Source organism: Pleurodeles waltl, chromosome 1_1, assembly GCF_031143425.1.
Source record: "Pleurodeles waltl isolate 20211129_DDA chromosome 1_1, aPleWal1.hap1.20221129, whole genome shotgun sequence".
NCBI classification, from domain to species: domain Eukaryota; kingdom Metazoa; phylum Chordata; class Amphibia; order Caudata; family Salamandridae; genus Pleurodeles; species Pleurodeles waltl.
In genome coordinates, this window is record NC_090436.1 from 602,150,246 (window position 1) to 602,177,459 (window position 27,214).

The following is a 27,214-nucleotide window of genomic DNA, read 5'->3' on the forward strand; positions in this document are numbered from 1 at the left end:
AATGTGCATGTCTGAGGGCTCACGAGGTAAACTCTGGTAGGATCCAGGACAGTGGGAGCTCTTCTGCCTGGTCCCGCTCCAGCTTCAGCTAGAGAAGGCTGACATCTGGGCGGTACCAGAAGTAAGAGAAGTGGTACTGTGCCGCCAGTTAGTATAGACGAACATCCGGTAGCCCTAAACCCCCTTTAGTGTAGGGAAGAGTAAGGGTCTCCCACTTGATTCTTGGATGTCGGCCTACCCATTCTAGGTGTGTCAAGAGGCTATGCACGGTAATAAAAAAAATTATTATTCAGGGCGATCGGGAATTTGATGAATAAATAAAGGAAGCGTGGAGAGTACCACCATTTTTATGATGGCCAGAGATAGATGCAGTGACATCTACCTATTAATCTGGGTAGTAAGCTTATCGATTGCAAACACATAGTTACGGTGTATCACCTCATCTTTTTGTCTGTGGAGAAAAATACAAAGGTAAGGATACACGCCATCTCAATAGATACTCCATGGAGCAGGGATAGTGGCCTCCGTTAGTCAAAATAATTATTCCCTTGATAGGTGGAAGATGAGTGGCATGGTCCCATACAAACAATAGTATATTGTCTGCGTAAACCGATACAACGACTGGACCTTTCTGAAAAGCGTAACCCCTTATGGATGTGTTGCTCCTGGAGATGACTTAGCAATAGGTCAAGGGCTTTAATGAAAAGTTGAGGGTAGAGGGGACAACCCTGACGGGTGCCCCTAGATATGGGAAATGCATCCATAAGGTGATTATTCACCTGCATTTTTGCTGAGGGTTTGGCATATGATGGCATAATGAGGTCGTGGAATCAGCGAGGTAATGCAGAGTTTGAAGGGTCACCCTCAGGAATGGCCATTTTATGGATTCAAGCGGTTTCTCAGCATGATTGCTGATTGGAGGGTTAGAGATATGTGGTTCAGAACAGCAAATATGGTACAATAAGGTATAAAATATGTTCCATGAGAAGTGCCAAGTGTCAAAATATTCTTGGCAAATATTTTGTTGTCATAATTGTATTTTGTTGTCATAATTGAGTAGAGATACAGATCTTTAGGAGGTTCAAAGATAAGCCTGCTTGCCAGGTTTGGGAAGGAGGGTAATAACTGCCTCCCTCAAAGTGGAGGGGAGAATGTTCTCCTCGGGGGGCCTCGGCGTATACCTTGGATAAGTGAGGGACTAAAACATATTTAAAAGCTTTATAAAAATGTCCTGTGAGTCAATTGAGACAAGGGGCTTCGGATCCTCCCAGCCATCGATGGCTTGTGTGGTCTCTGCCTGTGAGATGGGACCACCAAGAACTGCTGCTGCCCATCGGTGAGCCAAACCATAGCTAGCTCAGAGTTAAGAGCCAATTTAGTCAGTGCTGTCTAGTAAACATGTGGTATACATTGTTTGATAATAAGTTAGAACTGTCTTGGTAATTGTGGCTTCATCTGTAACTGTTTCATCATTGTCATTAAGATGTTGAGTAATGTATGTTTTTTGGTAGTCAGGGCCCTCCCCATATCGGCGGGCTTGAGCATATTTACCGGGGTAAGTTAAGTCTGCCAGGTCTCGGAATTCCTATAGCAAAAGCGATTGCTTGTGTAACTGAGTAAGCTGGGTTCTTGCTGTAGTAGCAGAGTCAGTAGTCCGGGGTTCCTGCTCCACACGGCTCAAGTCCCCATGTATACTTTTCAGGACTCCAGAATTGGTGGATATACAGACCCCTCTGATGTAGGTCTTGAAGGCCTCCCACACTGTAGTATGTTTAGGGACCGAGCCAGAGTTTAAGGTAAAATATTTATTAATCGCTGTGAGAAACTCAGACTTAAAGATGGCATTGTGGGGTGCATTCTCTGCCTCTCGCCATTGTCTGGTGCATAGTCACGATGTGGCACAGTGATCGTGAGTTTAACAGGGGCATGATTGGAGAAGGTGCGAGGCATGTGTCACATCCTTCAGCCAGAGAAGGTTTCGGAAGGTAAACCATTAATCAGTGCATGTCCATATTTTTAATGAGGGGTAGAATAATAAGCGTATCCCTTGGTTTGTGGGTGGCAGGTGCGCCACGCATCAGATAGATGGCATCCATCAATAAGGTGTTAGAGTGCTCGTAGTGAGCGAGGTTTTGAGCTAGTGGGGGCTCCAGTAGAGTCCATAATAGGCTGATGAGTAATATTAAGATCTCCGCCCAGTATAATGAAGTCTGTGTACATGCTGTTTATCAGGGTAGATAAGTTGTGATAGAATTTAGGCATGTCACTTTACGTTAACAAGAATAATGACCTGCCAGCTACAGCACTGGAGACGAGTATATACTGGCCATCTGGCCATCATTGTCTGCGATATGGGTATTATAAATCAGAGGGAGGGATTTGTGAATTAAGATACATACTCCGTGAGAGTAGGAGCTATAATAGAAGTAGCAGTGGGCACCCCATGTGCACACGTATTAGCAACTATTTCGGGGGGGGGGGGAGGAGATGGGTTTCCTATAGGGATGCTAATGTGATGTGGTGCCTGCTAGGATGAGACAATACTTGTTTTCCTTTCATAGGATTATTCAGGCCGCAAATATTCCAGGTGATACTTGCCAGTTCTAATTCTCGAGGGTGTAGTCTACATTTGATTGCCTTGGTTGCCAAGCATGAGATGACATCCATGACATATGAGACATGGAAGTGGTTTTGTTGATGCCAGTATGCTAGCAAGAAATTAGAAATAAGTTACCTACGGCCTCTGACACCGTTCCCATATATGTAGCATTCCCTGCTCTGCAATCTTTTCTGTTATGACCCAACTGATGTCCATATTTGTTCAGCTATGTTTCAGACACTGTTTGCCCATTACTTATGGTATTGCTTGTCCTTCTTCTCAGGATTGATGATTTACTGAGGGAACATAATGCAGTATTTTTGAATATGAGGTACATAATGTAAATCAGCGATTTTTGTCTCTATAAATATTGGTGGTCCAAAGAGTGGAGATAGACTGAGTTCCTGCTTCAGGGTAGTGAGGGATTCATACACAATGATTGTAGAAGGGGAGCCAGTGAAGCTTGCCCATTCCTGGTCTCTTACAACATACTTCTCTTAATCATTAGCAATCTACAATGCCTGAAAAGGTGTGTGAAGGCTTATTAGTTAGTGGAGAAAGATACCAAATGGGTTTGAGACCACTGCTCTGTGGATCAACATAAAACACATTTCCCTTGCCTCTTTGCTTCCACAGTCTAATGTTTTGCAGTCTTCTGCGTCAAGAGATGAGTATGAGTGGTAGCATTAGCACTCATCATAAAAGGGCTTTAAAGTTCTCTTCAAATGTTATTACAATCATGTAGGAAGTTGGCTCTGTATGTGCTATTTCAAAGTAAGGAATAGCATGCACAGAGTCCAAGGGTTCCCCTTAGAGGTAAAATAGTGGTAAAAATAGATAATACTAATGCTCTATTTTGTGGTAGTGTGGTCGAGCAGTAGGCTTATCCAAGGAGTAGTGTTAAGCACTTGTTGTACATACACATAGACAATAAATGAGGTACACACACTCAGAGACAAATCCAGCCAATAGGTTTTGTATAGAAAAATATCTTTTCTTAGTTTATTTTAGGAACCACAGGTTCAAATTCTACATGTAATATCTCATTCGAAAGGTATTGCAGGTAAGTACTTTAGGAACTTCAAATCATAAAAATTGCATGTATACTTTTCGAGTTATTGACAAATAGCTGTTTTAAAAGTGGACACAGTGCAATTTTCACAGTTCCTAGGGGAGGTAAGTATTTGTTAGATTAACCAGGTAAGTAAGACACTTACAGGGCTTAGTTCTTGGTCCAAGGTAGCCCACCGTTGGGGGTTCAGAGCAACCCCAAAGTCACCACACCAGCAGCTCAGGGCCGGTCAGGTGCAGAGTTCAAAGTGGTGCCCAAAACACATAGGCTAGAATGGAGAGAAGGGGGTGCCCCGGTTCCGGTCTGCTTGCAGGTAAGTACCCGCGTCTTCGGAGGGCAGACCAGGGGGGTTTTGTAGGGCACCGGGGGGGACACAAGCCCACACAGAAATTTCACCCTCAGCAGCGCGGGGGCGGCCGGGTGCAGTGTAGAAACAGGCGTCGGGTTCGCAATGTTAGTCTATGAGAGATCTCGGGATCTCTTCAGCGCTGCAGGCAGGCAAGGGGGGGGGTTCCTCGGGGAAACCTCCACTTGGACAAGGGAGAGGGACTCCTGGGGGTCACTTCTCCAGTGAAAGTCCGGTCCTTCAGGTCCTGGGGGCTGCGGGTGCAGGGTCTCTCCCAGGCGTCGGGACTTTAGGTTCAAAGAGTCGCGGTCAGGGGAAGCCTCGGGATTCCCTCTGCAGGCGGCGCTGTGGGGGCTCAGGGGGGACAGGTTTTGGTACTCACAGTATCAGAGTAGTCCTGGGGTCCCTCCTGAGGTGTTGGATCTCCACCAGCCGAGTCGGGGTCGCCGGGTGCAGTGTTGCAAGTCTCACGCTTCTTGCGGGGAGCTTGCAGGGTTCTTTCAAAGCTGCTGGAAACAAAGTTGCAGCCTTTCTTGGAGCAGGTCCGCTGTCCTCGGGAGTTTCTTGTCTTTTCGAAGCAGGGGCAGTCCTCAGAGGATGTCGAGGTCGCTGGTCCCTTTGGAAGGCGTCGCTGGAGCAGGATCTTTGGAAGGCAGGAGACAGGCCGGTGAGTTTCTGGAGCCAAGGCAGTTGTCGTCTTCTGGTCTTCCGCTGCAGGGGTTTTCAGCTAGGCAGTCCTTCTTCTTGTAGTTGCAGGAATCTAATTTTCTAGGGTTCAGGGTAGCCCTTAAATACTAAATTTAAGGGCGTGTTTAGGTCTGGGGGGTTAGTAGCCAATGGCTACTAGCCCTGAGGGTGGGTACACCCTCTTTGTGCCTCCTCCCAAGGGGAGGGGGTCACAATCCTAACCCTATTGGGGGAATCCTCCATCTGCAAGATGGAGGATTTCTAAAAGTCAGAGTCACCTCAGCTCAGGACACCTTAGGGGCTGTCCTGACTGGCCAGTGACTCCTCCTTGTTGCTTTCTTTGTTCCCTCCAGCCTTGCCGCCAAAAGTGGGGGCCGTGGCCGGAGGGGGCGGGCAACTCCACTAAGCTGGAGTGCCCTGCTGGGCTGTGACAAAGGGGTGAGCCTTTGAGGCTCACCGCCAGGTGTCACAGCTCCTGCCTGGGGGAGGTGTTAGCATCTCCACCCAGTGCAGGCTTTGTTACTGGCCTCAGAGTGACAAAGGCACTCTCCCCATGGGGCCAGCAACATGTCTCTGGTGTGGCAGGCTGCTGGAACTAGTCAGCCTACACAGACAGTCGGTTAAGTTTCAGGGGGCACCTCTAAGGTGCCCTCTGTGGTGTATTTTACAATAAAATGTACACTGGCATCAGTGTGCATTTATTGTGCTGAGAAGTTTGATACCAAACTTCCCAGTTTTCAGTGTAGCCATTATGGTGCTGTGGAGTTCGTGTAAAACAGACTCCCAGACCATATACTCTTATGGCTACCCTGCACTTACAATGTCTAAGGTTTTGCTTAGACACTGTAGGGGCACAGTGCTCATGCACTGGTACCCTCACCTATGGTATAGTGCACCCTGCCTTAGGGCTGTAAGGCCTGCTAGAGGGGTGTCTTACCTATACTGCATAGGCAGTGAGAGGCTGGCATGGCACCCTGAGGGGAGTGCCATGTCGACTTACTCATTTTGTTCTCACCAGCACACACAGGCTTGTAAGCAGTGTGTCTGTGCTGAGTGAGGGGTCTCTAGGGTGGCATAATACATGCTACAGCCCTTAGAGACCTTCCCTGGCATCAGGGCCCTTGGTACCAGAGGTACCAGTTACAAGGGACTTATCTGGATGCCAGGGTGTGCCAATTGTGGAAACAATGGTACATTTTAGGTGAAAGAACACTGGTGCTGGGGCCTGGTTAGCAGGGTCCCAGCACACTTCTCAGTCAAGTCAGCATCAGTATCAGGCAAAAAGTGGGGGGTAACTGCAACAGGGAGCCATTTCTTTACAAATCATGACTGCATTCATGAAGAACTCTGCAGAAGAATGATCGGTGTTCAGTAGGTGAATAATTCTTCCAAAATGAATATGGAGAGGGTTGCTTCTAGCTCAGGAGTCTCAAAAGTAATCATTAAAAATAAGTAATCACCCATCCACATTTTTACCCACCATGCCACCTCAGTTTGAACCCCACTGAATGCAGATCGGCCTCAACTCTTCTCATGGGAAAGATTCCAGCCCAAACTGCCAGGCCAGGTCCTCGCAAAATGTAAAGCTGCAACTTTGAGTATTCAAATAACTAGAACGGACAAGATTAACTAGTTTGCACTGCTCCACTACTAGTATAATTTGCACTGGTGCTACCACCTACCTGGGCGCCTAGAGACACCTATATATTGTATCGCTTCTCAGGGGTTGCTTACTGGACTCTGCACCATTTCTCCCACTTTCTGCACATTAGGAGTAGCCTGCAGTATTTGATCATTCAATGGTTTAAAAACAAAAGAAGGTTCATTCATCAGTTCATTTTGGAGAACAGTTCATCAGATTGCCAATTTAACAATGACATGGTTTTGATCTGAGATAACAGATTCACTTTTCTGTTTGTCCTAAAAAAAACACAAAGGCCTCCAGGTTCATCGTAAGCATACATGCAGGGGAATCTGCCATTACTGAGATCTGTTTCAAGCTCAATCTCTAACAAACATTTGCAATGCAGTGGGTCTCGCACTTGCGCCAGTTAGAGCTATTAGCATTGTAAATTCCTAACTGGACTTTTCTTGCCACATAAATTGAAAATGAAAAGTAAAATAGTTGACACAAGCGAGCTGATTCAAAGCACCTTGGCCATCATGAGAATGAGCGCAAAGGAGAGACACAAAAACAAAAAAGTTTGCTCGCAGTCAAATTTATTTGAAATCGTGCAATTATCCATGTAACAGGAGCAGTCTGCAAGGCAGTAACAAAACCGGCCCAAGGACGGACAAACGTAAAGCATTTACCAGTGCTAACAAAGGATTTTTGCAAAGCGAGCCCACAAATGAGTGGAAGTGGTGGGCATGTGGTGGGCATGGTCAAAAGCCCACAATACTTACAACAGGTCAAAGCACTTGCGTGCTCGCCCTAATAATGCATCTTCCTGGTTCCTGTAGACTGTGCAGGTTCTAGCAGTGTGTGCCAATTTTATAAGCTTGTTATCCTGTTAATGCAGCTTATATTTTTTAATTGGAAAGTTAAAGTTACTCTTCCTGCTTCTTGATGAGTGAGGTTTCTGTCAATTGATTTTAGATCCTATAAAATATTCGGTATCCATGTTTATGATCCTTCATGGCAAACGTTTTACAGTAAAGGGAAGCAGTTGGGTAACTCCATCTCTTTTTCATGGTTCAATGTCCGACTTTAACAGGCTTAAAATCAGAAGCCTTCTCAGTGGAAACATTTTTATCTCAGAGGGAAACATGTTGGTGCTTATTTTTAGCAGAATGACTAATGCAGTGACTTTGCTTGTTCCCTGGTTGGTGATCTGTACAATAGAGATATTTTCATTCCATTGCCTTGCTGATTCTGAGTTGTGTCTCACTATCAAAAAGCACTGCAGGCTGTGTTTTTTTTTTCATTTTTCTTTCTAGTTTGAAGTGTTCATGTTTGAAATCTGAAGAGTATTTAGATTATATAGTTTGATTCCATATTCTCTGTGGTCTGCTTCTACTATTGTTTTTTAAGTCTTGGTTGCCGTAACTGGCAGTTTGAGGTAGAATCTTCCGGTAGGTTGGCACTACCCCTGTGTTAGTTGGATCCTATAGACTCTATTTTACCAAAGTGGGTCATCAGCTTCTTAATTCCTAGTGCAAGGAAAGAAGACTCTGAACGGATGCATCTCTTGTATGTGCTTTGGATAATTCCAAATTTCATGTTGCTTTCTGAATTCTCTGGTTGGCAGTTAAAACCCTTTCAGGGGCCACCTGTGGGGCTCCCCTTGGCTCTCATATTTACTTGTGGTAAATTTCCCTGCTGGTTTCTGATCCCGCTCTGCAGTTTCCATCATGTGACAAACGTTTAGGATCCCACTGCTCGTGCTTCCTCCCCCATTTCCCTCTTGGATCATTCCTTCTATCCCCTCCCACTTTCTCCTAACCCGAGATCATTCCTTTCTTCCCCCTCCACCTCATCCTAAATCTCACCCTGACAGTTCTACTCCTGTCGTGTCTCCTACAGCCTGTGTCCCCACTCCCCACCTCATTCTGCCTGTCCCCTACTATCCTTCTCTCCTCCTACTCCTCTTCCCAGTTTTGCTCCCTTCTTTTCGCAATCCTCACTCGAACATCCACCTATCCCCCGTAACATCGTAATTACCCTTGCATCTTCCTCCTCCTACCCTGGCTCCTCTCCCTCCCTACTACCTTCCTCTTCACTGCATCAACCTGCACACCTCTCACCCTTTCCTACTCCTTTGGAGTGCCTCATCTCCGTTCCAGTGGCAACCTTCCTCTTCATGCTAAATAGTTCCCGCCTTATGTTTACCCTCTTCTTCACTAAACCTTCTGTCCTACCCCAATCTCCTTGCCTTTATTCCTTCCCCGATCACATAATCATATGCTGCCCACTAACCACTTTGCACCTTTTACCCTCTTCAACTACCTTCTGTCATGCAGCCCGCTCACTCCTACTATCCTTACAAACTACTTGCCCAGCCCTCCTTACACTTTCTTCCTCCATACACTAACCACTCCCCGTCCCAGTTTGCCATCTCTTCAAATAGTGCCTCAGCCTCACTCCAGCATTTAACCTGCTAGCTTCTGCAGTACTCTCCACTGCTGCTCTTCCCTTTTCTCCACCTTTCTAATATTTCCCTTTCACTAATCCCAAGTGCTCTGACAGCCAGCACAGCAACATTGACCCACCATCTATAAACAGTGGAACACAATCAACTCCTCTACCATCAGCCTACATCTGTCAGTGATATCTTCCCAAATAACATGAGTGATATGGCTCTCCAGTAACGTTAAAAAAAAAAACTCATTTCTTTGAGGACATCAGGTTGCCCAAACATTGACAGAAGACCCCATGGCTCAACAAAGGGATACAGATGGCAGCAGAAATCGCTTGACTTCTTGGTGAAAGGAAGTACAGCAGTCTGCACAAACATTCTGTCTCCAGTGACTCAGAACAATCTGCTGAGATAGCTTTAAGAAGGCAAAAAGGACTGCATTATTCTGAGGGCATCTCCAAAACCAAATGATCTACCAAGGGACCTCCTCTTTTTCTGCAAACTAGAGTCCATTATTGCATAGATTTCAGAGTTTTCATCTTTCTGTAACTCCATTACACACCAACCTCTACCTAAAACAAAACTGGTGAAACAAAACCTTATGAATAAAGATGCCTGCCATCAAGCCCAACGAGACTAGGATGAAGAAGTTTACATTGACTCATAGACCCTGGACCATGGCATCCTCCACCAAACAGTTCTCACTGTCTCATTTTTATGGCATGTTTACAGCTAGCCTCCCTGCAGGCTCCCCATCCAGGCTTTGCTCAGCCCAAGCTTTTGAGAACATCCTGTTGATTCCCACAACTAAGTATAAGTACAGTCACCAACCCCCTGCCATCGGACACTTTCCCATTAGGCCTCATGATATCCTACGTATAACTCCTCTTAAAGAATAACCTAGACTCTACAGACTGCGTCCAGTTATAGAACAACCTTAAATGGTCTGTTCCTAAAAGAAGTGATTGAAAGAGATGTTTACCATCAAATCTGTGCTTTCTTAGAAGAAAGCAACCCGGTTTGAGACCAACAAACTGGCCTTCCAGGGGAAAACCAGTCTGGAGAGACAAATTCCTCTCTGATTTAGTTCTTGTATGACTTAAAACACTTGCTTAACAGGAACAGTGTGTCAGCATGTTTGCTTCTGGACCTGTATGCTACATCTGACATATTGCATCATTCACTATCAGTGACACTGGAGAAATTTGGCCATTTTGACCTGCTCTCCTAACTCTCCAACAAATCTAACATTTTCTTGTGGCCTTCTTTCACATTACCAGTTTTCAGCATTAACTCTGATGTGCTTCAATGCTCAGTCATATCACTAATCATGTTCAACGCTTGCCTCCACCTGCTTGTCAGAAATAGGGTCTCTAGTTGGCAGTCAGTTACACCCTACCCAAGTAGGGACCCCCACTCTAGGCAGAATAAGGGAGATAACTAGCTTAAGATAACCCCTGCCCGCCCCCTTGGTAGCTTGGCAAGAGCATTCAGACTCCTCTCAGAAGCACTGCGTAAGGCATTCGCACATAACACACAGTAATACAGTGAAAACACTACAAAAGGACACCATACCAGTTTTAGAAAGATGGCCAATATTTATCTGCCTAAAACAAGATCAAAATTATATATATGCTCGAGGTCAAATAGTAGGAAAAAATCATACAGCACATTTCAAACAATGAAACCATAAATCAATCATTGGTATCATATTTAATTTCTCAACTTAATTATGTCAATGTATTCATCAACAAAAAGGTCTTGCTAAAAATTACACAAATGTATGAATATACACATACTTCAATAAACATATATCAATACCCTAATCAACATATAAAAACATTAATCAACGTATACAAGGTGCTTCACAACTCTCCCTTATTCAAAATAATGGGGTTCTGCACTGATTGTCACGTTAGTCCACACTTCAGAGATGGTTGCCTAATTTATCACATCTCTGATATTTTTATTTTCAAACATTCCTTTAACAGAGATGTTGTCCAAACTCCTCAAAGGTTTAGTCAATTTTATTGGCAACCTCTCAAAAAGACAAGTATACGCGTTTCGGCCCCTTCTCTTATAGACTTCCTCAGGACTACTGGAGAGGTAGGTTCCTTATCCAGAGCATCTATTCATGTCTTTAAAATGCCATAATTCTCCTGTTTCGTTCATTTGAGAGGACTTCGAAAAGACTTCCTCCGAGCTTTTGTGACCGCTGCCGTAACAAGATCAAAAACAAGAAAAATCCAACATACAGTAATAAAGATATGAATTTTGCAAGAATTAACTTAAAAATACAGTTCCTTGAAGTCGATAGTTCCATATGGGGCTATCACGGCGTTGTGAACAGCAAATCCAACAGTTCAAGCTGACTGTGGCGTCGCTTGCCAGCTACGGTGTTGGGAAGACCCGCAAACAGTACCTTGGAAATGTAGGGCATCGTGATCCTCGCAGTGAGATCTGGTATGTGGTGTAGCTGGTGTCTGTTCCGGAGGTTGGTGCAGGGGTTGTTGGGCCCTTGAAGTCACATGCGTTGTAGATCGAACTCCGGGCTGATGATGAAGTCCAGAGCGCTGGTGTCGGGTCTGCGGTGCGAAGTGGGACGATGCGATTTGCGATGCCCACATGTCACGGTGCAGGCAGCAGCTAGGTGATGGCGTCCTGCAGCGTCTGTGAGACCAGAGCTGTGGTGTGAAGTGGGGTGGTGCAACTTGCGGTGTCTCCAGGTTGCAGTGCAGGCAGCGGCGTCGTTGCTGAAGAGCTGTCTTTGGTAGGCCCAATGCGGCAGTATGACACAAGGCTGGTTCTGTGCAGTGCCCATGGGTCACAGGGCAGGCAAGACCATCTTTTGATGTGGCTGGAGTCGATGTCAGTGGACGAAGATTGCAGTACGGGACAGGATGGTGCTTCGAGTATCTCACAAGCGTCCTCAGGCCACAGTGCAGGCAGTGGAGTCGGTGTCAGCGTAGAGTGGTGGAGTTGGGGATACCAAGGCTGCGGTGTGAGCAAGGCGATGTGGAGTCCGTGGCCTGTAGTTCACAGTGAAAGCAGCGGCTCAGTGATGGCATCAGGTGGCAGCGTTGGTGAGACCAGGGTTGTGGTGCGAAGCAGGATACGTTTCTGTGCATTGTCATCAGGTCACGGTGCAGCCAGCGCAGTTGTTGTCAGCATTGTGGTGTTTTTTTTTCTGTTGCAGCACAAAACACACAGTTTCCAGTGCTGTAGGTAGATGTACCTGAGGTCTTTGCTATCCCTGAGACTTCCAACAGGAGATAAGCTCTATTTCAAGCCCTTGGAGAAACTCCATAATTAGGATACACAGCAAAGTCCAGTCTTTGTCCTCTTTAAGGCAGAAGCAGAAACTGCAGGCCAGCCCAGCAAAGCACACACACAGCAAAGGGGCAGTACTCCTCCAGCTCTTCAGCTCTTCTCCTTGGCAGAGGTTCCTCTTGATCCAGAAGTGTTCTAAAAGTCTGGGTTTTTGGGTCCTCTAATTATACTCATTTCTGCCTTTGAAGTAGGCAAACATCAAAGGAAAGTCTCTGTTCACAAGATGCTGCCTTACCCAGGTCTGGCCCCAGGCGCACTCTAGGGGGGTCAGAGACTGCATTGTGTGAGGACAGGCACAGCCCTTTCGGTGCAGGTGTCAGCTCCTTCCTCCCCACTCTAGCCCAGGAAGACTCATCAGGATATGCGGGACACACCTCAGCTCCCTTTGTGTCACTGTCTAAAATTCACAAACAGCCCAACTGTCAGTCTGACCCAGACATGGATTCCACAGGCAGGCAGGGAGGCAGGCAGAGGCACAGAAGGGTGAAGCAAGAAAATGCCCATATTCTAAAATTGGCATTTTCAAATAGAAAATCTAAAAACCAACTTTACCAAAAGATGTATTTTTAACTTGTTAGTTCAGAGACCCCAAACTCCCCATCTCTATCTGCTCCCAATAGGAAATTTTTTAAGATTAATTTAAATGCAATCCCCATGTTAACCCATGGGAGGGATAGGCCTTGCAATAGTGAAAAATGAATTTGACAGTATTTCACTATCAGGACATGTAAAACATACCAGTACATATCCTCCCTTTTAAATACACTGCATCCTGCCCATGGGGCTCCCTAGGGTCTACCTTAAGGGTGATTTACGCATAGAAAAAGGGAAGGTATGGGCTTGGCAAGTGAATACACTTGCCAGGGTGAAATGGCAGTACATAGCTGTGCACACAGATACTGCAGTGGCAGTTCTGAGACATGTTTACAGGGCTACTCATGTGAGTGGCACAGCCAGTGCTGCAAGCCCACTAGTAGCATTTGATTTACAGATCCTGGGCACCTCTGGTGCACTTTACTAGGGAGTTACCAGTAAATCCGATATGCCAATCTTGGATTAACCAATCACCAATACAATTTACACAGGGAGCACTTGCACTTTAGCACTGATCAGCAATGGTAAAATGCACAGACACTAAGACAGCAAGAACAGTCCAGCATACCATAAAAACAGGAGGTCAGAAGGCAAGAATACATCGGGAAACACGCCAAAGGATGCCAGGTCTAACACTGCTATAGGATCTCATCATGACATTCATAGAAGAAAGAAATCTGGGAGTGGTTCACGTTTACAAATTATCCCTGGTCTCCAAGGATCAAAGCAACACAAAAGGATGATGGACGGAGTGCAGAAACTTTTCAACCACTCACCCCCAGTCACAGATCTGGGTTTAATCCATTGTTCTTTTGCTCACTATGCCACCCCAGTTTGGACCCAGCCATATGCAAATCAGTCTTGACCCTGTTCCCCATGGGAACAGTCCAGCCCCAACTGCCAGGCCAGGTCCTCCCTGGACCTGAAACAAGCATCCTGGGACCGGTTTCAGGGTGTCACCCGTCATCAGTCAGGCTAACTTGAATCCAGTGGCACAGTGAGCAAGGGACCCACGTCTGGGCACACCCTTCCCCACTTAAGGCAACTTTAGCAACACAAAAGGATGATGGACGGAGTTCTGCAACTTTTCAACCACTCATCCCGGGCCACAGATCTTGGTTTAATCCATCGTTCTTTTGCTCACCATCCCACCCCAGTTTGGACCCAGCCACAAGAATTGCCTTCTACATCATGAAAGCCCAATAATACATCTCCCTGCTTCTATGTTTCCTACAGATCTTTCAGTCTAAGGTTTCCCTCATACCAATGTGGGTTGACTTTGCAAACAGGCTCTACCCGGAAGCCACATTTTCTGTGCTTCAAAAACTGCAAAGAATATCAATCATGGCAGCTAGACAAATTCTGTATATCAATATATGTGACCGGATTTCATTTGGCCACCAAGCACTCCACTGGCTCCTCATGGCCAGACACAGTGCTTTAAAGAATCTGCATCACCCAGTGGGCCTACCATGTGCAGGCCTCCTGCCTCATCCAGGTGAAATTGAGAGCAGTCCGTTCCCATTGGCACCCGTATTACCATTACTCCATACAAAAAGAAACAAATCTGTGGAACCTAATTCCTCATCCAAGCAGCAACACTTTGGAATTGTCTCCCAGGAACAATGAGAGGCACCCAAGACCACTTGGAATTCAGGAAGGCAACAAAGACGATACCGTTAGTAGCAGAAAACACCAGTTACATTTAACGGAAGGGTATAAGGCACAGAGATCGGGGTGTCTGTTTTTTCTCAACTTTTTTCTCGCACTCTCTTTCGGTCTCGCACATAGACACAGCCAGCCAACCTCCACTGCCTAACTCCTCTGCAAGGATGGTCGGGGCAACCACATTCACAGCTATTGTTTAATCTTCATTGGTTGAGTAGCTCTGCTATGCGTAAATGACCCCAAAGCCAATCCCTCACAGGCCACAATACATCGATTCTCTTCCTCTGCATCCCCTACAGCCGCCTGTTTAGATCTAAGTGTCCGATACTTCACTGTTGTGCTTCATCGCAATCCGTGGTGCAGTCACAGCTCCTACACAGGAGCACAACTCTGATCCCCACTCACGACTTGGGAGCAGTATTGATACAGCACAGATGGCAAGGACACCCTTTCCTTTCCAAGCAGTCGTAAAGTATATGACGTGCTGAATATATGCAAACAACCAGAGCACTGTACTTCCCTTGCCATTTTATTTTTGTTGTTCTATATTCCTTCTTTAAAACACATTACAGAGTCAAAACTTGATCTGAAAGAAATAATTGAGTGATAATAGTAACAACTTATTTCTAGATAGAGCTTCATTACGCCTTTTGTTTCTTCAAGCACTGAAAGTAACATGTTCATTTTGCCCAATTTCATAGCTCTCGGAGTAGTTCTGAAATAACCAGAAAAATCTTACCTTAATAAGGACAGACTAAATAACCAGCAGTAGGCAACCCCTAAATCTTCTGTTTGGTATATAAGGTAATTTATTTTCTTTTTAAAAATAACTACATGTCTTAGAATTAACCAGTAGAGGGAGCTCGATGTAAACAAAATAGGCAGCATTCCCGCACAACATGCTTTAAGGCTTAGTCATTGTAAGTTTATAAAAGTTGAAATTTTACTGTACATGACTGAAGAGGACAGGACGACTTTCCTTTTATTCATTCATTGTTTAAAACCAGGGATTCGCACATTTTTCTCGTGTGCTAAAATGTTTTCCTCCTCTCTCTCCTGATATGTGAAATCTGTTGTTTGTTGCCTCCTTAACGATAAATGAATAGGCCCTATCGTAAATACTTGCTCTGAATTTTTCCATGCCCCCTCTCACCCACCCGAAGCATACACTGTACTGACAACAACATGATCGTTTATGTAAGCGTTTTGTTCCACTCTTAAAATGTCTCCTTTCCGCACTGACGAGAACATTACGTTCGAATCACTGTGGGTTCAGATGTTTACTGAGTTCGAGGTCATTGAGTTTGGGTGTCTGTGCGCTATTGATATAAGGTAGTATTGGCTCAGCAGTACATCATTGGATTCCTGATCAGATGTCGTCTTTCCGTTGGCTGTCCACGCCGCAATGGTGGGCGATGGGGTCCTATCCCTTGCTAAGGGGGGCAGTGGCGGTCTCTCTAACTTGAAGAGGTGCAAAACCAAGCCGGGCTCGCTTGGCGCAAAGCACGTGCATACACATCAGTTTTCAAAGATTTTGATTGATGTGTGCCTTACTTTTAAATCGTTACTTTGGCGATTGGGCTACCTCAAATGTTGCAGTATGTTTAGAGCATTATAAGTGACACTCTTCAAAATATAGGAAATGAAAAGATTTCAATGGCCCACAGTTTTTAGCTCCAGTTTCACAGCTCAGCTTACGTTATGTGACCAACCCAAAGATATATTTCAGTACTACAGAGCGGGTTCTTTGGCTCTGCACACATGTTGATAGACTGGAGTACATGTTTCGAATTGAAAGAAATTGTGTATTTCCGCAGAACAAAATGCCTACACCCTACCAGCGGTTATTTGTGTGATCCAGGGCTCTTTATCAAGTTTATACTTTCAGGTCAAACACACCACTGCAATGCTATATGTCTCATCGAGAATTAGATAATTGTGGTATTTGTTCTCGGGCTGCAGCACAGATAGGAGAAGGGCAGTCAGCAGGAACGTGTTGCTGTGTTGCAGTCCTAGCCACCTACCCGCTCTCTTTCCATCATCAAATTCGAAGGTACCTTAACATAGGACTCCTCAAGAGAAAAGTGTTTTTTTCTTTCTAATTCCCTAATTCTAAGATTTATGGCTGGTGTTAGAAATAGGGTCTCAGTTGGCAAAGGTATGCATCCTGTCCAAGTAAGGACCACAATCCTGGTCAGGGAAAGTCAATAACACAACATAAAATAGCCTTTGCTCACCCTCTGGTAGCTTGGGGCAGAGCAGGCAGGCCTAATTTATGAGGCAATGTGTAAGGTATTTGTGCAAAACACACACACACACACCCCACACCTCAGAAAAAGACTTATCATGGATATAGAAAAATAAAGCTTGTTTATCTGGTTGCTTTTAAGTTCCGCTCAATATAGATCCAGTTCACAAACAGTGAAGTATTGGATTTGTAGACCCAAAAATAGCAAGGATGATCAACAAATCTAAAGATCAAAGGGGTGGTGCCGGGGACTTCTTGGCACATCTGTGCTATGTCCTCATGGACTCCGGTTCTTTCCTTGTTGTGCTCCTCTCAGGGAGTTGTGTGCGGCTAGGCTGGGCAGAGCCGCTAGGTTTGATGGAGAGCAGCGAAGGATAGAAGGCCGCTCCTGAAGATTCACAGGTGCAAGCGGCAAAGGCTGACACAGCCACTCAGATTAAGTTTGAAGGTAGTGAGCGGCAAAGGAAAGCAGGGCCACTCCAGACAGTTCACAAGTGCAAGCTGTAAGGGTTGATGAAGCCACTCTTGTTGAGTTTGAAAGTAGCGAGCGGCCAGGTTTGGAAAAGCCGCTTGGGATGAGTTTGAAAGTAGCGAGTGGCAAAGTTTGACAATGCCGTTCGGGTTGACAGCAAGCAGCGAGTGGTGAAGGAAAGTAGGGCTGCTCCAGACAGTTTGCCAAGGCTAGCGGGCAGGTTTGACGAATGCGCTCAGGTTGAGTGTGAAAATAGAGAGTGGCAAAGGAAAGCAGGGCCGCTATGAGCAGTTCACAGATGTGGGCGATGTAGTTTGGTAAAAGCCGCTCTGGTTGAGATTGAATGTATTGAGCGTCACAGGAAAGAAGACGCCGCTCGGAGTTACTCTGGGTTTGGAGGATGAGTTTTGGACTACCAGGCAGAGATCAGCAGGCAGGAGGGCAGCACATCAAAGCAGAGCAGCAGTTCCTATGAGCAGTCAATACAGGCAGAGTGCCAATCATGGCATACATCAATCTTTACTTTCTTGAGTCCAAAAGTGTACTGATTTTTGGGGGTCAAGGACCCAGTACTTATGCTCGAAGGTGCCTTTCATGTGGGAGGTGACTACGGAGAGTACTTGTGAAGTGCACAGGTCCCCCTTTCAGGTCCGTTTTGCCTGCAGACTATCAGTGGTAGTTAATAAGACCCTTAGGGCTACCCATTGAGGTGTACATGTGAGCCCTTCCCAACCTCCTCCCCAGGAAGACCCATCAATATGCAGATGAAGTTGAGTATCCTGTATTGTGGATGTCTGAAGGGAATGCACAAGTGTAGCTGTCACTTAACCGAAGCCAGACGTGTGTTGGTGATAGGGTGTGGATATACAAGGCAGTGAGGGCAGAGAAATGCCTAGTATACAAAAGTGATATTTCTAAAATAGTAATAATAAATCCGACTTTACCATTGGAGGGGATTTATTATTACCATTCCAATGGTAGTAAACATGATGGAGCTACTCCTCTCAGATCAGGATTTAAATCTTAAAGGTATTATAAGGAATCCCCAATGCTGGCCTATGAGAGGTGCAGGCCCCAAAGTAATGAAAAACGACTTGGGAGAGTTTTTTTTATTGCCAGGACATGAGAACTTAAAAGTATAAGTCCTGCCTTTTGCTTACATGGCACCCTGCCCTATGGGCTACCTTGAGCCCACCTTAGGGATGACATATGTAAGAAAAGAAGCGTTCTGGGCTTGGCAATTGCAGGCCTGAGACATTTACAGAGCTACTTAATTGGGTGGCACAATCAGTGCTGTCGGTCCACTAGTAGCATTTAATTTACATGCCCTAAGTAAATGGTAGACCACTCTACAAGGGACTTATAGGTAAATTAAATATGCCAATTGTGGACACACCAATATTACTATGTTTAGGGGAGAAGCACGTGCACTTTAGCACTGATTAGCAGTGGTAAAGTGCTCAAAGTCCTAAGGCCAACAAAAAGTTACAGCAACAAAACAGCAGGTAAAGGCAAAAAGTCTGGGGTAAGACAACCCTAGGGATGCCAGGTCTGACAGCTGGGAAGACTTTTTGTAATGCTTTTTCAGTTTCCAAAATGTCATTTAATTACTAATTTTAACTTAATTAATGTTACTTAATTTTAACTTACTATTTAAAATTTACATTACTAATATATTTAATTTACTTGAAATGTAATATTTGTGCATATTAAATTAAATTACTTATTAATATATTATAATTTGAAATTCTTTCCATGAATTCTAAAATGCCTCACTGCCCCTTAACACGATCTTTCCTTAACCCTACAAACCTCTTGAAACCCCTTAACGCTACCAAACTTGAACCCAAAAATCCCTTAATACCCCCTGAAGCTACCCTTCCCTGAACCCATTAGCTCTGCCCTTCTCTGAACCATACAAACTTCTTAATATGCCTTACTTGAATCCTAAAAACTAATTGCTCCCCTTATTTCTACTCATTCCTGAACCCTAAAAAATGCTTACTTCCTATTTCAGCTACCCTTGTCTGCAAATCCGTAAACTTCCCACACTACCTCTTAATTCTACCCTTCCCTGAACCAGAAAACCTACCCCTAAATGTTAGTCATCTCTCAAATCTAAAAACCCCTTTGTACTCCTTACTACCTCTTAACGCAAGCCTTCCGTAAGCCCATAAGTCCCTTACTGCCCCTTAACGCTACTCTCCCCGTACCCTGCAAACTCCTTACTATCCATTAATGTTTCTCATCCTTGAACCCTGAAAACCTTAACTACCCATTAAGTCTGATTTTCTGGAACCCTAAAAACCCTTACTTCTCATTTGGTTTTGAATATTTTTTTATTGCTTTTCAAACAGGTTTGTACAACAAAACAAGTCAAAAGATGGTGCACTTGGATGGCAGATTGCTAGTATGTGGCCAGGCACACCACCTCAAGCCCGCCAATGTCCCTCGGCCCGGACCCTCCCCACCTCAAGGGACCGCAGTGTCATTATGTTGCCCTGGAAGCGTGACCAGAGTCATCTGAGACTCACTTGACGTTCCCTCCTCCACCATAATCCTCCTCGGGGAGGTCCAGTCTAGGGCAGGCCAATAGCACTGCACCCCACACCGGCAAGATTGGAATTCTGTGTACCCTCCTGTCCTCCTCCCTTCAGCTCGCCTCTCTCTCTCTCTCTCTCACAGTCCACCAATGTAATCACTTCTTTCCACCACCGGTATAGATCAGGTCCCCCGCCGATTTCCAGCTTATCTTCAACTGTCTACGAGCAAGGATGAGCACTAAATCTGTGAATCTATCAGTTACCTTGTGAGCAGTGCTATGTTTGTGGAGGCCCGCAGGCACAGCTGTGGGGTGCACTCAAAAGGCCTGTCCATGGCTCTGCGGACAACCTGTAATACCTTGTCCCAGTAGTGGGGTCAGCTTCAGACCGTGTGATAGAAGTCTGCATCCCCCATACTACAGCGGGGAACTGCCGAAGATGCGCCAGGAAACAAGGCATGGATACGCCGCCATGTGAGGTTTGCCCTGTGCAAAAAATAAAATTGAATCAACTTAAACCTAGCTTTGAGGAATGCTTTAGGGGTACAAGCCAAAGCCTTCTTCCAAGTTGCATCATCAACAGAGGGCCTGACGTCTGCCCCCCATAGCTGATGTAGGTGAGCCAAGCCTGTCTGAGCTCTTTTCACAAGGGCCCTGTGGGAAAGTGTATTTTGCCTCGTCTTCCCCGTTATAATCAAGAGGTAACCAAGGCACTTGTGTTCCGGACATTCCGCAGACCAGAGTCCCATCAAGTACACACCTTGCCTGTCAAGGCCTCATGTAAAAGAAAGAGCCCAGCTGGAAGATCAAAAGACTCTTGCAATTCCAAGAAGAGGGTGAATTCACCCCCTGTAAACAGGTCACCCAGTATAGTTAAATGCACTTTGACCCATGTGTGCAGGCCTCCCGAGTTTGCTAGGGTTGGCCAATATTGCTTGGTCAGCAAGAGGAGTTCAGAAGTATAGGAGGCTCTCGTATATGTTCTCTGCAGCCCCCTAGCTGAATTGTGCCTCGCTGTCGAAATCAGTATATTTGCACCTCGTGCCATTGATGTAGGAGTTAGTTTCAACTAAAGATCCTGAGAGGGCAGGCCACATTCTCTGTGATCCAGGACGTGCCATAGATCAGAGCGCCACCGGGCAACCCACCATATCTGCGCAGCCAAGTAATAAAGTTCAGAGTATGGGGCATTCCTTCTTCATCCATGGGAAGTAGTATCTTCTGCAGGGCCACTCTGTTTAGTGGAGCCCCATTACAGTCAGGAGGACGCCATCTAATTCTTGATAAAATCCCCCAGGAGCTGTGCTAGTAGAGCATCAAACAGGTAAAGAGAGTGCTGTAGTATCACCATCTTCAAGACTGATGTCTGGCCACAGAGTGGGGGAGGGCGCTCCAAAAGGCAACCGAGCATCGCAGCACTGAAAGTGCCATAATTGATAGTCTGCTCCCACTCCAGTGTCGGTCCAGCCTGTGGGACTCGCAAATCCTCGTTGTTGAGATGTAGCAGTTAGACTCTAGGTTCATGCCAGTTGACTGTGAGGCCTGACAGCTCCTCAAACACAGACAGAGCTGTGAGTGCTCCTCACCTTGCATTTACAAAAGCATATTATCCATGTACAGCAAGATATAGAATACATCCGCTGTGAGCTGCAGCCCTTGTTAGTGCCTCCCCTTCCATACAGTCAATGCAAAGGACTCCATATCCAGCGCGAGCAGCAGCATGGAAAGCGGCAGCCCTGCCTGGTGCCCTGTTCAACTGGGTAAGAATGCGATATCACTGACCCCATCCTGACCCACGCGGGTTTGGTACATAACAGCCGGATCCGTTCAACAAATTGTAGCCCACAGCCATCCCAATCATGATGGTACAGAGAAAGTCCCAGCAGAGGGACTCAAACGCCTTCATGATGTTTACTGACAGCACAAGAGAGTCCCTCAGGAAGTGCTCATGTTTGTCCAAAACATGGATCAGTTGGTGTATAGTGGGCAGAGCGCTGCGAGTGGGGACAAACCCTGTCAGGTCTGGATATATTAGCTTACCCACTTGAGATAATATCCGGATGGCCAGAATCTTGCTCAGTATTTTACAATCGTCTTTGAGCATAGAGAGGAACAGTAGGAATCTGCCGGTCCCGGGTCCTTGTCTTTCTCGGGTAAAGACATAACTACTGTGTCACGCAGTGAAAGGTAGCGCTAGCCCTGCGCCCCATTAAAGACATCTGTCATTATAGGGGCTTAGAAGTGGCATATAACTCCATAATTAACTCCTCCAACCCGGGGACCTTACCTCGTGCCAACTTAATCTCGCCACTCACCTCTTGGACAGAAATGGCGGGTCTGATCTGCTCTGTGGTCTCTGGGCCCAGAACAGGGGGTAGAAGTCGGCACTGCACTGCAAGAGGTCCTCCTCTGCAACCGCTGTGCCTGCAGTATGCTACTCACAACAATACTGAGCAAATACCCCATTAATCTATTGTGTCTCCCCAGGTCTCCTCCCAGAGGAGCTAGGCCAGGAGGCTCCCTGACTTAGCTCTGTAGGCATGGGCCTGCACAACATAAGCTCAATAATCATACTGCTTGAGGCATTCCCCCAAAGCAGTTTCTCCCTTTCCTCCAATAACCTCTCTCTGCCTTCAACCATCGCTTCTAAGTCTAGGGACAAACTTTTCAGTACCCCCTCCTGCTGCTTAATATCAGCAAGCAATTAGGTGCGAACGTCCAGTTTACTGGCTATGCAATGGACCTGCACTACCACACTAAGGGCCTCCCACTCTGATGCAAGCACAAATGCCGTTTCTGCATTCTCTTGCCAATAATTATGAATCACCTCACCAAGTGAGGCTTGAAATGCCGGATCTCCAGGAGGGTGAGATCCAATTGCCAGGTCGGGATACTAGCCCTGCTGGGTGACCTAAGGTAAGTACATAGCAAGGGATTATTGTCTGTATATGTCCTCGCCAAATACTCTGCATCCACCACAACAGAGTCACATCCAAGCAAACATCTAATCCGTGTAAGCCAGAGCAGAAGGAGTAGGCTCAGGCCTTCAGGTTGCATGCCTGCTAACAATCTGAGTCCCCCGTGCCCTATCCAAATATGAAAGGGCCCTGCTAATTTATGCACTGGGGACGTAGACAATTGGGGTGCGGGGAGACCTATCCAAGTGAGGGTCCACGACTCAATTAAAATCCCCTCCAATTAACTTCAGGTATGGCAACGCAGCTGCCAGCAGGGGTTTTGGGCTAGTCAAAAAAGATTGTAGGTCCGCTTCTGGGGTGTAACGACTAAGCAGTGCTGCGTCCTTACCATCCAGTCGACACACTGCCAAAACGTAGAGTCCTTCATGGCCCACCATTGCTGTATGCAGTTGGAAAGGCACTCCAGGCCTAATCCAAATCAGAGCCCCCCCATGCAATCCCAGAGTAGTTTGTCTAGTAAAGTTGCCCCTCTACCTCTGTCAGAGAGCCCTACCATCACTGTCCATCAAGTGTGTCTCTTGTATATATGCAAGAATGTTATAGTGCTTTGATTGTGTGTTCAGTCCCGCACATTCAAAGTAATCACTCAAATTTGATCTGTCATTACCGTATTAAAGTGTATGGGTCACCCCTGCCAGTTCTTAATCTACAGCGTCAATTCTGCCCCCCCACGTCAGTAAGGGCTGCAGCACTCCAGTAATTGGGTGAATTAGTCAAGGGCGGGAGGGAAGGAGAACCACTGCTCCCTCGATGTGCGACTCCCTCTCAGACTCCACTCTGGGCCCAAAAGGTGCAGTCGGAGAGCGCTCAGTGCTACCAACATTATGGATTAATGGTGAGGCCGCTGTCTTGCCTTTGTGACCAGCGCCGTTGGTGTTTGGCGATGCTTGTTCTTCGACAGCCCGCTCGGTTACGCCAGCCAGTAGAGTGCCCCCAGTTATGTGGCAGCTGGAGCCCGTGGGCAATGTCAGGCTTGCTTAGGGGCTGTCAAGGGCCTGGGAGTTGCGAGGCAGCCGAGGAGCTCCTCTGCAACGCTGCCTATGGATGGCAGCAAGCTCTGCCCTCCAGAAAGCTTTACTACTCTTTAAAGATACCCATCCATGAACCTTAAAAACCGTTACCACCTCTTAGCGCTAACCATCTCTAATCCCTTAAAATCGATTGCTACCACTTAATGTTACTCTACCCTGAACCCTACATATCTCTTGCCACCCATTACAGCTACCCAACTCTCAACCTTGAAAACCCCCTACTAGCCCTCAATGCTACTTGCTGCCCCAAAATGCCACCCTTTTTGCACCCTGATAAACCATTCAAATCCCTTAATAGTACCTTCCGTGAGCCTTAAAATCGCCTTACTACCCCTCTGTTCTCTGAACTCTAAAGACCACTTGACACTGCTTAACGCTACCCTTCCTCTAAACCTACAAACCCCTTAATGTTATCCTACCCTGTACTCAGCAAATCCTTTAATACACCTTAACACTACCCATTTATGAACCCTAAAAACCTTTATTGCGCTTAATGCTACCGTTCCATTAACCCTAACACCCTGCTACTACCCCTCAATATTACTCTTCCTTTAACCCTATAAGCTTCTTACTGCCCCTTCACATTATTCATCCTTAAATCCTAAATTCCCCTTACTTTCTGTTAAAGCTACCCATTTCTGAATCCAACAAACTCCTTGCTGCCCTTCGCTTTAACCTTCTTGAACCTAAACCCTAATAAAACCTTTAGTACCCCTTAATGCTACCCTTCCCTGACCATTAAAAACTCCTTACTACCCCTTAACACTACTGTTACCTAAACCCTAAAAATCCTTACTGCCTTTAATGATACACTTCCCTGAACCCTACACATTCCTTAAAGCTACCCTTCTATGAACCCTACCAACGCCTCACTATCCTTTAATGCTATCCATCCCTGAACATTAGAAAACCTAAGTACTTCTTAACGTTATGTTTCCCTGAACCCTAAGAGCCGCTTAGTATCCCTTAATGCTATCCTTTCCGGAACCCAACAAATTCCTTACTACAGCTCTTAGTGCTGTGGGCATAACAGGCACAGAAAGCAGTCATTTTCTTTTAATGCAAAAATAGAGTTAAATGTGCTAAAAACACTTCCCACAAATTCCAATGGGGTTTTACAGCTTGCCACATATTCTAAATTGCGCCACAAAGTAGTATGTCCGTGAGTGACAAAATACATCACATTTTTAATAATAAAGCCTATATAGGAAAGGTAAACTTCTCTTTTAAGGTCTGGGTGACCTATTTTTAGCAATTTTTTAAAATATGCATTGTGTGGTCTTTGGCTTATATTACACCTCCATCTCATGTTATCTGCTGTTGATGTATCAGTCTGCCTTCCAGGAAGTGCTTCCATTAGAATGCACTAAGAATATTCAGAATCTGAAAAATACACACAACTATGCTGTTTATTACTTTCAGTTATTTTTCTCATATATGTGTTCTACGCAGAAAGCAATATGTTTGATGGCATGTGTGGTGGTAGATACCCATGCTCTGCATACTCCTGCCGTAAAGTGATTGGTCTGTAGTGATGCAAGTTGTTTTTCTTTGAAGAAGTGTTCTGAGTTGCAGGATCGAGTGGCTTCTCCTCTCTGTGATATTGTGCATGGGCATCGACCCCTTTGTTAGATGGTTTTCTCTCTGGCATTGGATTCGACGTGTGTCTTTGCTGAGCCTTTCACCTCTCTGGTTCGAAATCTCTCCTCTATATTACCCTCTTATGATGGTATTGTTTCTGCTCGTGCTTTTCCACCTTAGCGCTCACTTGGAATCGTAGGTCTGGGCACTGACTACGCGCCCTTCGGGGCAACCTTGCCCAACTTGTGCCTACCTTATCACACGGCACCGACGGATATGCCATCCTAATGGAACTGACGCCATTTTGTTTCTGCCCTCTGTGCCACGCTAAATTTCTCCACACTTATCAACATCTGGTGTTTAACATCTGCCTCTCCTCCGATCATCAAGGGGATGCCTGCAGATCATTTTGAGCAAAGACGATGATTAAGGTGTGAAGGGCACGTCGATTGGAAATGGCGCATAAGACCCCGGGCGACACCCCAGACATATTTGAGAAGCAACACGCACAGGAGAAACCTGTGCAGAAAGAGGAGGCCCTTTCCATCTCTTTCCGACTCTGTCATCCAGTCAGACATTGAGAGCCACGAGATCACATTGGTGCAACTTATAAGTACCGTGACCCCTCCTGTCCACCCCAAGGCTCTTAGGAGGCCCCTTCTAGAGGTCGCTGGTCCTCCAGTTGGTCCTTGGTGGGACGGAAAAAACTGCTTTGGCTGCCCCGCCTTCCGGCTCAGCATCGAAAACATCAGCCAAGACCGAGCTATTGTCTTTGACTTCGTCCTCCTACACATCTGACAGAGAGATAGTCAGCCTACAGCCTCTATTTCAGTGCTGGTAAAATCGCACCTACCGAAATCTTCGGTGATGGAACACGGAGCTGAAATCATTGGACCACACAGACTCCAGCCAGTCGTCTTCTACCCTTTCTGCTTTGGAACTTATATTGGAGACCATAGACCTTAGTCAGCGCTGCCTCCAAATTCAGGAGGGTACAGGAGGCATTACTGCTTCACTTCCTGTAGTTTTGAAGACAAAGCTTTCCTTTCAGGAAGCTTTGGACAATCCTCCACCTCAGAAGAAAAAAAACACAAGGATAAGGCCACAAGCCCACCACATAGGCATTTTCCACCACCTCCTCCTCCACCTCCTCCTCCGCCTTCTCCACCCCCTTCTCCACCCCCTTCATTCCCTCTTCCTCCCTCCCCTCCTCATTCTCCCATCTCACCTACACCGGGAAATTACACTCCTCCTGGATCCCCTTCATTTACTGGGGAAGATTTGGGGGGGCCACAACATGACCCAGAACCCTGGGACACTTCTGATCCTGGCCCCATCCCCTTTAACAACCCAGGCCTCTATCCTGCACATTTCTCACCACCATAGGACACTACTTACCAACAAGTAGTGGTACGAGCAGCTGCATTCTGTAATGTAGAGTTAATTAAGGACCCTATCAAGCAGGACTTCCTGTTCGATACACTTACCTCTACACACAGAGATATTCAGTTCCTCACGATGCTCCCTGGCATGCTTCATCACGCTTACTTTTTCTTTTAAGGAATCTGTCCACTCTAGGGTTATCACCCCTAGAGTTGACAAGAAATATGAACTAGCTCCCTCTGACCTAATATATATTAGTTCTCAGGTCCCTCCTGACGCTATTGTTGCCACCATAGCACAGAAACGTGCCAACAGTCAGGCCACTGGGAACTCCACTCCCCCTGAGAAGGAGAGCAAGAAAATTGATTTTGCGGGCAATAGGGTTGCTGCACAAGCAGCCAATCATTGGTGCATCACCAACTCGCAAGCATTGTTGGCCACATATGACCGGGCTGCCTGGGATGAAATGGAGGAGCTCCTCCAGTTACTACCAGATGAGCACCAGAAAAGAGGGCAACAAATAGTTGCAAAGAGGCAGACGTTGCAAACAACTCAATTCATTGTGCCCTGGACACTGCAGGCACACAGGCACATCTGCACGCAG

At 46.1% G+C, this 27,214-nt stretch overlaps 1 protein-coding gene across 1 annotated transcript in view; it reads left to right on the forward strand.

Moving 5' to 3' along the window:
* Window positions 1–27,214, forward strand: part of FER (FER tyrosine kinase) — a 772,263-nt gene that overhangs the window by 199,620 nt on the left and 545,429 nt on the right. The gene's annotated exons all lie outside the window — the stretch shown is intronic.